This window comes from Pongo abelii, chromosome 8, assembly GCF_028885655.2.
Source record: "Pongo abelii isolate AG06213 chromosome 8, NHGRI_mPonAbe1-v2.0_pri, whole genome shotgun sequence".
NCBI lineage: Eukaryota > Metazoa > Chordata > Mammalia > Primates > Hominidae > Pongo > Pongo abelii.
In genome coordinates this window covers 97,712,333-97,722,905 of record NC_071993.2, presented here as the reverse complement: position 1 = coordinate 97,722,905, position 10,573 = coordinate 97,712,333, and the positions used below count along the sequence as shown (strand labels likewise).

At 41.4% G+C, this 10,573-nt stretch overlaps 1 non-coding gene across 1 annotated transcript; it reads left to right on the top strand.

Moving 5' to 3' along the window:
- The first annotated feature begins 9,000 nt into the window (after positions 1 to 9,000).
- LOC112135276 (U6 spliceosomal RNA) lies at positions 9,001 to 9,105 on the top strand. The gene has a single exon (XR_002916579.1). It is a non-coding gene; the product is annotated as a U6 spliceosomal RNA (small nuclear RNA).
- The last annotated feature ends 1,468 nt before the right edge of the window (positions 9,106 to 10,573 follow it).

Below are 10,573 nucleotides of genomic sequence, written 5' to 3'. Positions count from 1 at the left end.
CCACGTTTTTGTTGTTTCTCTGATGGAGGGTCTTTGAAAGTTACAGATGAGTTGTGGTTGTAACCATGGTGATGATGAATAACAGAAATACAGTTTTTGATGCCATGTCTTGAAAAAAGGATACTTGTCTTGAAGTTAACAATGTCAGAAGTTGGTAAAGCCTCTTAGTAATGATTGCCAAAGGGGTCAGCTTAGTTATAAAGGCATTTAACTGCAACAAAGGTGCTGTGGACTTGGAGTCATTCTGGACTTTGAATTGGCAACCCCCACCCCCGAACATACACACACACACACATGCACACACACACACTTGCTATGAGACCTTGACTATTTAACTAACCTCCACACTCACTGGTTTCCTCATTTGTATAAATGCCGGAGTGACTGAGGGGATTAACTGGAGCAACATGGGAAAGCACTCTCCACAATTCTAGGCTTATTGCAGCGTCTTAACAATGTCTACATAAAAATAACACATCTCTCTTGGTTTGTGGTTTGTTTCCTTTTCAGAACTGGGGTCTGGTTGGTATGCAGGAAAAGAAGGCATGTGAGCTATGTTATCTGCTTGTCATCACAAGAGGAACAAAGTGGCAGGCCATGGATTGAAACACATCCGGAGCATTGGGGTGGGCCTTGGAATTCCACAGTGAAGACTCCTAGATAAGGAAATGCCAAAGGTGGGGGCCGCTGAAAGCACTGGCTTCCGCTGGCCAGCCACAAGGTTCTTTTGGAAAGGCAGATGAGGAGGGAATGTGGTTTCCAGAGCCACCAAATAAGGAAGGACATCATCTTTCTCCACTTCATCCAAGTGTGAATGTCAGCAACCAGAGTCACTTACTCCACGCCTTCTCACTACCCACTAAATGTGATATTGGAAGGACCTAGGACAAGCGCTGAGCAAAGTGGCACAGTCAGGAAATGCTTATGGACAAATCAAACATTCCTTTAATTTTTCAATATGATTTCTAACCTCTATTTTTTTTTCCTTTTCCTTCTTTTACCATACAGAACTTCTCTGGAAAAGAGGACAGCTGTCTTTTGAAGGCAGGAGTTGCTTTAAACATCCCCAAGCTCTTATAATCACAGCCCCGCCGCCCCTGCCCAGTGAGATTTGTCCAGGGTGGTGGGTCTGATCTGTAACTAACCCAAACTGACTCCCTGGGGAGCCATTCAGTTGTGCCTCCAGAAGTCATTTCCTTGCCAAACATTCCTTTTCAGGGAGAGGACCTTTTCATCCCCTGGTAAACAATCCCCAGCCTGCACAGAACAGAAAAGGGTGCCTGTCCCTCTCCTCATTCTCCACTTAGTCCTGAGCTGATTCCAACCCCAGAGGCGTCAGTCTGCTCTATAAATTCCTTTGTGAAACCTGAGAGCCTTGGCTCTGAAGGAGAGCAAAGATCTTGGAGGGGTTACAGTTCCCCTCCTCCCTGAAAGATCTGCTTGTGTTGGCAGCAAAAGAGTATGTTTTTGCAAACAGGCTCTTCCCTTTCTTATGAGAATTCAGTTTAGAAGCACTGCCAGGCTCCTTCTCAGTGGGAGAAATAAGATCACCTCCCTTGCAGGTCTGCACAGGAAAGAGATGACATGCCTGGGGGGATTATTCTAGTTAAAAGACTCTGAGCCTCTTTCTCAACCAGTCACTATTAGAAGGGGCATGGTTGCCAGGAGGCAAGGAGAGCTAACCAGTCCTCAGCCCTCAGTTGCATAGGCCAGCTCTTTAGTTTCAATCACTGTGGTTTTTAAAATGGGAGGATGGAAGGGAGGAAGGTAGGAGGGAAGGAAGGAAGAGAGGAAGAGAAGAAAGAAGGGTGAGAAGAAGCAAAGAGGGAGGAAAGAAGAAAAGAGACATTGAAAGAAAGTGAGAAAAGAAAGATAAAAAGAAAAAGAGGAGAAAAGAAAGAAACCTTCAGTTCATTGGCCTTCAGCTGGACCATGACCTCGCACACCCACCCTGGTACCCTCCCCGTCCTCCATCAGCCTCCCAGAGCATTTGTGCTTCATTAATATTTTAGCCATTTCTTAATATACGTGTTTCCTTAACCCTAGAATTTGGAAATGAGATAATAAATCATCAACTAGTAGAATCTTAGAAAACCCATCTTTTTAAAAACAGTATATTATTTTGGTGCCATTAAAGAAAATCAAATGAAGAAAGCAGTCAGCTCTAGCCTAATTGTAAGACCTTCCATTTCACCATTTGCATCATAATATTAAGTGGGTTCTAATGGATCTCATGATCCCTGAGGTTTCACATATATTCAAGCTTTCCCTTGTGTACATGGGATGGCTGAACCAGTGTGAGCTGACGGATGCCTACATTTTTATACTCTCGTCAGAAACATCTCCATGCCATTTCCAGATCGATCGTGGTGGGTGGGGACATGGGTAAGACATTCTGGCTGAGTGAGTCTTCTCTACCTAATCTTCTGCCCAGCTGCCTGCACCAAAAGCAGGTGCAGCTGAGAGGGCACTGTCCACAGGAGCCTTATTCTGTAGCATTCCTGTGGTTCTAGGGAAGCCTCTGAAAAACGCTGATGTCAGGGTGGTGTGCCAGCAGACTTGCCCACTTCTTGGCTTCTGTCCCCTCCCTCCCTCTGACCCCATGCTGGGGCCACCTCCTTTTTTGTTTTCCGTTTAAACACGTATTTATTGAGTGCCTACTATGTGCTGGGGACTGCTCTCAGCACTTGGTGTACATCAGTGGGAGAAACAAACATCTCTTGCTTCGTGGAACTTACGTGCTAGGGTGTCCGTTTTACTAAAATGTTTTATTCATGTTTAAATTTTGAAATATACAGAAAGTTGAATGAATAGTAGAATGAGCACTGTCACCTAGATTCACCAATTGTTAATATTTTACAGTTGTACTCTCTTTCTCTCTCTCTCATCTTTCCCTCTTTCTACACACATGCATACGTCTTTTGCTGAACCATTTGAAAGCATCATAGGTCATTCCTACATACTTCAGAATACATCTCCTAACAATAAGGACATTCTCCTCCATTACCACAAAACCATTATCATGCATGAGAAAACCATCACTCAGTTAATAATATTGTCTAAAATACCTTCCATACTTCTCCAGTTGTCCTCAAAATGTGTTTTACAGCTTTTGTGTTTTGAATTACAGGATCCCACCAAGGTTCATGCTCTTTCTTCTCTTTTAATCAAAGAGAGAACAATTCCTCACTTCTTTTTTGTTTTGTTTTTCTAGTCATTTACGTTTTTGAAGAGCCCAAGATAGTTGCCCCGTTGAATGTCCTACATTCTGAATTTGTCTGAAATTGGATTCAGGGTAAAATTTTTGGTAAGAACCTAAGTGATGGTGTGTACGGTATTTCTTGTTGCAACACTTCAGGAAATGGATAATGTCAGGTTGTCCCACAGGAACAGACTAAACAAACGTATTGAATGAGTAAGATAATACATATGTATAGAACCTCTTCAGGTGTCATTTGCTCCAATGTGTACAGTTACAGAACTGGACTAGACAATGTGAACGCCCTTCTAATGGTCCAAAAGCCTATGTTCTGAAGAGCTTAACAATACCCAGTTATGAAAAGGGTTTTGATCCAGTGGATGAAGGTAGTTAAAGTAAGATTTCAATGGCAGTAATTTCACCTTTTAGCTTTTTTCCCTTTGACTAGCAAAAGCCATCGGAAAAAATGCTCAATACGTGTTTTTGGTGGTGATCATTCCTGAAGCTAGAATGAGACAAACAGACTAAGCTGCCCAGCTTTAAGTAAGCCACAAGAAACTGTATTGCAGTAAGATTTTTAAATATGAGGATAATGACAAAGGGAGGTTTTAGTTTTTAAAGTAATAGGGTTCTACCTGCCTAACTCTGGCCCTTCCTGGTCAGGGAATGGACTCAATGATCACTCAGTGTGTTACTGGCCCTAAATTTCTCTGATTCCCAAAGAATCCATAGTTAAGATATTCTGTGGCATTTTCCTTTTATTAGGAAACTCCAAACTACACCAAGAAAATATTTTTTTCAGTACTTCTTCTTGAAGTCAGGAATTGCATTTTAAAAATAATTTTCCTATGCTTTAATAAATGGCTAAAAATGTTAATGGATTTTCTATCTATGTTTGCAGTCACAGAAGCACTTATCTCTCATTCCAAGTAGATGTCCTATGTAATTGGGTGTGAAGTAATTCCAAAGTTGCATCAAAATCTTTTCAGAGCGTTACTATGACAATCAAAGTTCCTTTTAAAAAATCATCTCAATGCAAACTTTCCATCATCCCACCGTCCATTGAGTGAAATTTAATCTCATGAAGTAAATTTGGCTTTTGAGAAAGTTGAGGGGTGGGAGGGGAACCATTATGCATTCACATTTTAACTGATTCTCCCACTCACACCCATTCTTCTTGAGGTTGTAATAGACAGGCCAGTTGTCCTTATCACAGTCCCAGAATGTTGATTGTTAGAGGCTCTGCCTTCCTAACATTCTGGGAATCAGTGTAGGGGGCCTAAACAAGAACCCATTATTTGGGGAAATAAGAATGTAATAGAAAGTCACTGACATCCCTTCCTGGCCACTTATCACTACCTTTTCTATGGGGACAGATGCCAGCCTAGGCAAGAGCTTGGGCAGGGATTCTCAGAAGGGGAAGAAAGAGGACGAGGCCTTTTAAAAATCTGTGCAGTCTTAGAAGGTTTGAAGAGGCATAATCAAAATTGCCATTACTTTTATTTCATCTTGACCCCAAGTTGATCTTGAAATTTCTATCCATGTAACAGAGAGTGTGAAATTTTTATGTTTATCAAATGGAGAATGTCTTAAAGATAGTGGAAATACCCTGGGCTAGTGAAAGCTTTATGGACCATTTCCTCTTTTAGAGGCATTGGAGAATCAACTTCACTGTCTGCACGTGATGCTGCAGTTATGAATGTTTATTTCTACCTTTTGATTCAGTGATTTTGAGACCTCAGTAAAACTTTAGGCCCTAGAAATCATTTTGTTCTCAGCTCTCCTTTTATAACTTCAGGATTTGAGATGGTAAGAGGTGAGAGGACTTGCTCAAGTGAACACAGGGCAAAGCCAGGATTTAGAGGCAAGCCTCCTGATTCCTCATCCCATCCCCACCAGACCCACAAAACTACTGTCTCGCCTCACTCTTCTTGGTTTGTGGCAGAAGAAGCATGTTATATTGTCTGTAGTTTTTGTTAAATACTTCAGTAAAACTGTGTGAATGCCATGAGGGCAGAGTTGTTTTTCTCTCGAGAGCATAAGTATATCTCAGCTCTAGAAAAATGCCTGACACAAAGTAGAGCTAAATAAATATTAAATGAGTAGGCCGGGCACAGTGGCTCATGCCTGTGATCCCAGCACTTTGGGAGGTCAACGTGGGAGGATCACTTGAGGCCAGGAGTTCAAGACCAGCCTGGCCAACATGGCAAAACCACATCTCTACTAAAAATACAAAAATTAGCTGGGCGTGGTGGCATGCATCCAGCTGCTCAGGAGGCTGAGGCAAGAGAATTGCTTGAACGCGTGAGACAGAGGATGCAGTGAGCTGAGATTGCGCCACCGTACTCTGGCCTAGACAACAGAGCAAGACTCTGCCTCAAAAAAATAAAATAAAATAAAATAAAAATTCAATGAGTAAATTGTATGTGTGTGTTTCCCATGGTCTTAGCATAGGCAGAGTCTTCAACAGTCAAAATTCTGAGACCAGGATAACAATAGCTTGACTGTTCACTACAACTTGGAGAAAATACACGTGCATTTAGATATATATTCATTTAATTCTACACCCTCGAGCAGTATTCTCAATGCTGGGAGGAAATTAGAATCAGCTGGAAAACTTGAACTTAGAGCAGAGATTTGGATTTCATGTGCCTGAGGTGAAGCCTGGGTGTCAGCATTTTTTTAAAAGCTTCACAGAGGATTCTAAGATGTACCCAGCTTAGAGAATCACTGCTCCAAGAAATGTTAGTTCACACCTGAGAAGCCCGAACTCTGCGATTACAACTGTTGGGCTTAGTTAGCATTTGAAAGACGCTAATGAGCTGCTCCCACTCCAGTGGAGGTAATCCCAAGCACTTTACCTATCTTTACCTTTGATAGTATTGCAGGATTAATGGTTAATTAGCATGAGAAATGTTACCAATTATTTCTCATTGAAAGGAGAATTTGAAATATGTGGTTGGTTAGAAAAGAATATGAGTCCTGCTGAGTCTCAGGTAAATATTTATTTAGCCCCACTATGTGTCAGGCACTTTTCTATGCAATTGGAGTCCTAGGCTTATAGTGAGTGCTAAGACTCCATCCTATCTTGTGTTAGGCCATATGTAGAGGAGTCTGTAATCACCTTGAGTGGACCAGAAAATTAGCTGAAATATGCTGCCAGAATGTGGTTGTGGTTTCATTTGCTTCAAGTGAAACTTTTTCTTTTATTTTTTTTTAAATAAAAAAACATAGAGCCAGGATCTCGCTATGTTGTCCAGGCTGGTCTCGAACTTCTAGGGTCAAGTGATCCTCCTGCCTTGGCCTCGCGAAGTGCTGAGGTTACAGGCATGAGCCACTGTGCCTAGCCAAGTGAATCTTTTGTGCTGGACACTGTCCAAGGGCCTAAATGGACAAAGGGCTGGGCTTCATGAGTTTACTGAATAGTCCATGTGGCCCTTTGTGCTGTTGCTGGCCTGAGTTCATATGTGTGGCAGAATTTGCACTGAGATACATTATTTACTGTAACAAGGCACCTGCTGTAAGGTGTGGAGTTGAGACCTACAGCCTTCACCTGCCTCTAACGTCAGGAGGCCACCGATATCCATAAAAAGTAACCTACTGTGGGCAGCCCAACTGTGTTAGGGCAGTTTGTGCCCTTTCTATCCAGAGTCCTGGGCAGAAGGACTTTAGTCTTGACTCTGCCTTTCCAGAGGCGAGGAAGGCAGGTGCCACAATCCTGCTGAAAATGTTTCCAGTACTTTTCTGCTTTTCAAATACAGGTTATTCCATTCCTGGCAGGGGAGGGGAAACAACATTAAACCTTATTTGCTTCACTTTTATGACCTTCCTTTGGCATTTTCAAACATGTAACTGAGCCATGGCTTGCTGGTCAGGCTAAGTCAGCCACTTCTCTGGGCCAAGGAAGGTGAGTAACAGCTGGGACTGGGAAGGCTATTAAAAGGGATGGCAAAATGAGCAATTGTAAGTACAACAGTGGAACAAGGAGGTTTCCAAGGCAGAATCTGGCTACAGTCCTTGGAGTACTTCCTTTTAGTATCAAGGTGGGTGTTCTAAGGACAAGGAGTGTTAATAACAATAAAATTTTATGTGCTATAAAATGCCTTTTTAGAAAATAAAAATGCCCGTTTTAAAAAACAGCCTACATGTCCACAAATAAGAAAGTGGTTAAATAAGAAATGGTATGTCCATACATGGAAATTCATGCAGTTGTTTCAAATAGCAACATAGATTTGTTTGTGCGGATAGGAGACAATCTCCAAGACATGGTTACGGAGTGAAAAATAATCAAGTATCAAATCTACAGTAAGATCTCAACTAAATAACATTCTCTGTGCTATTTTTAACAATAATGTGTCTATTATATAGTTAAAATATAAGAATGAAAAGTTGGAGTAGAAGTAGAATGTCTTGAACTTCGTATTTTATACAGAAAGTTAAAACTGCCCTTGAACTTGGAGCTGAACTATGGCACATGGATCTGGGTGGGGTCCAAGCACCTCTTTTAATCCCTAGGTGACAGTAGTAAGTGCTTTAGGTGCTACTTCTCTGCTTCTCACTTTCTCCAGCTATAACCATGGTCATAATTCTAGTCACATGTCATTTCACCCATGGAAATGCATAAATCCTGAGGGGAGTGGGAAAAGGCTCATGGGGTGACACTGGAGAAGCTCAGGGATTCTTCCTTTCCTCTTTCTGGTTGGAGATGGGTGATGCCAAGTTGCTTCATGACTGTAGAACCAATTAGGACCTCCATTGTTTTAATTCATCTTAGTAAGGATAGATTATGTCCAGACTGAGGCTATGATAAAGCCAAATACACAAATATCAGAATTTACACCACTGGGTGAACTTTTATGGGAAGGATGCTCCTGAAAAACAAATGACAAAAAACTCTCTGCCAGGGGAATTTTGTTCTCAATTTTGGTGAATAAGAATGATTTGAAAATACAATGGTTGTTGTTTTTGTCTTTTTAGAGAGCTAAAAGTGCCTAGAATCTCTTTTCAAAAAGCAGATTCTTTCATATTTTTTTCTTTATTTGTTGTCATATTCTTTTTACATCTTCTGACCACTTATCCTCAAGTTGTACCTCTCATGTTTTATAATGACAAGCTGGATCAACATGGGAAAAGGTTGAACTGGCAGTGATTTCACCAGCCCTGACATCCTTGCAACCACCAGCGTGCTCCTTTAAGTTCAGCCCATTTCGTCAACTCATCTTCAAGTGTCATCCTGTGCAAAGTTTTCTTCAAGACTTCCTGGAGCCTCTCTATAGAATCAGCTAGGTTTCAAGGGATAATTAAATGACTGGAGAACAAAAAGGGCTTGGTAAGCCTCCCTGCCCACTTTCACTTGCATTCTTTGAGGTGATTGAAACAGTAAAGAGCCATTTAATCAGTTTTGGTTGCATCCTGAGTGGGTCTAGGTGAGACTTGCCCTAGGAAATCTGTTGGGCTCGATGATTGTCTGCTTCTGTTGGATGGAACCAAAACTCTTCAACCTAGCATTCACCAACTAGCTGTGCATCCGCAGCAAGTTCCTTAATGTTTCTGTGCCTCAGCATCCTCTCTGTAAAATGAGAGCATTAGTCGTGCTCCAACTTTGAGGGCATGGACAGCTCTGGGATTTCATATCCAAGACCCTTAAACATCCCACAATCCTTCTCCCAAAGACTTCTCCTCCTAATACCACCCTCAGTTTGGGTCAGGCCTGGAACAAAAAGGCGTAAGAAGTGGTAGAAAAAGTGTCCATGACTACTTCTGACTTAGATGAAGAGACCAATGAAAATAGTAATGACTCTGTTTGCTTCAGCACGACATATACTAAAATAGTAGCTATACAAAGAAGATTAGCATGGACCCTGTGCAAGAATGACACACAAATTTGTGAAACATTCCATATATTAAAAATAAATAAATAATAAAGAAAAAAGAAAAGAAAATAGTGATAGCTGTGTCCATCTCAAAGAAAAGCCCAGGAGATTTCCTTTAATTAACCCCCTTTTAAAATAGAACATTAGGAGACCAGAACATATGATACAGGAGGTACTGGGAGGGTCCCTCTTTGTCAGTGTTTTGTCTTGGTGGGGGCAGTCGATGTCTTCTGAAAGTTTCAGAAACACCATCCACTGACTGAGCATTCAAGGGGGAAGAGGAGAATGGCAGCCACATTTGTTGATTGGGTGAGTTTGGGGAGAAATAGACACACAAAGGTCAAACATAACTTCCTAATTAACACTTCCCTCCATTCACGATTCCCTTCTCCCATTCTTCTCTCCTTTCTTTTACTGAAAAAAACCCGGTTTTTCCTGAAACTATAAAAAGACCCCAGAATTTTTACATAATTTACACCTCAAAGATTAGAAACCAGAAATAGAGACCTTTTCCAACCCTTCCTGAAGCAAAGTGCATCATCCCTCTGGCCACGTGTCTCAAATCTTGATGCATCAGAATCATCTGGGTGCTTTGAAATTCAAGATGATTCCTACGAGTTACCATAAATCAACTCAGAATCCCCTGGAGTGGGGCCCAGGGATCTGTATTTCTGTCAAGCTCCCACAGGTGATTCCTTTCCCCATAGCATTTGAGAACTTCAGCTCAATGACCTAATCAGAGTCCTGCCATTGCTAATAACTGGTCTCATTTTTTTCATATATATATATATATATATGTATATGAAATATACATATATATATATATATATATATATATATATATAGTATTTTTAGTAGAGATGGGATTTTGCCATGTTGCCCAGGCTAGTATCGAACACCTAAGATAAGCAATCTTCCTGTCTCTGCCTCCCAAAATGTTGGGATTACAGGTGTGAGCTACTGCGCCCGGCCAATAGCTGGTTTCATATACTCTATTTCTTGACCACTCTGATCCATTTTGAAGTAAAAATGCTCCAATTATTATGCTGTTTTAGAACACAGTGAGCATGTCATGTGCTAATTATGGCCAGTGACATCATAAAAGAAAAGTGCATTACTGAATGCTTTCAATTTCTTATAATGATGGTAAGGTGGCATGTCATGGGGCCTATTTAGCCCCAGACATCACTCCAAAGAATTCCAAACAGATATAGACAAGTGCCCTTAGGGCCCAGATCCCTTCCCCTCAGGCTGTTTACCCAGGGAATAGGATGTCCTGGGGCAAGTTTCCCCTAAGTGAAGTGTTGATAAGTCTGCTTATCGGAAAGATATTACTGAGGGTGTGATATGTAGGGCATCTACATTTTCTTGATAGGTAGTCATATGAAAGCTGACAAAGAAAAAAAAGGGCAGTGATGTGGTGCAATGTCAACAGACAGCTGTCCCCTGCCTCTTGACAAATAGGATGACTTGCATTGCTGAGCGGTGTGATCACCACCAA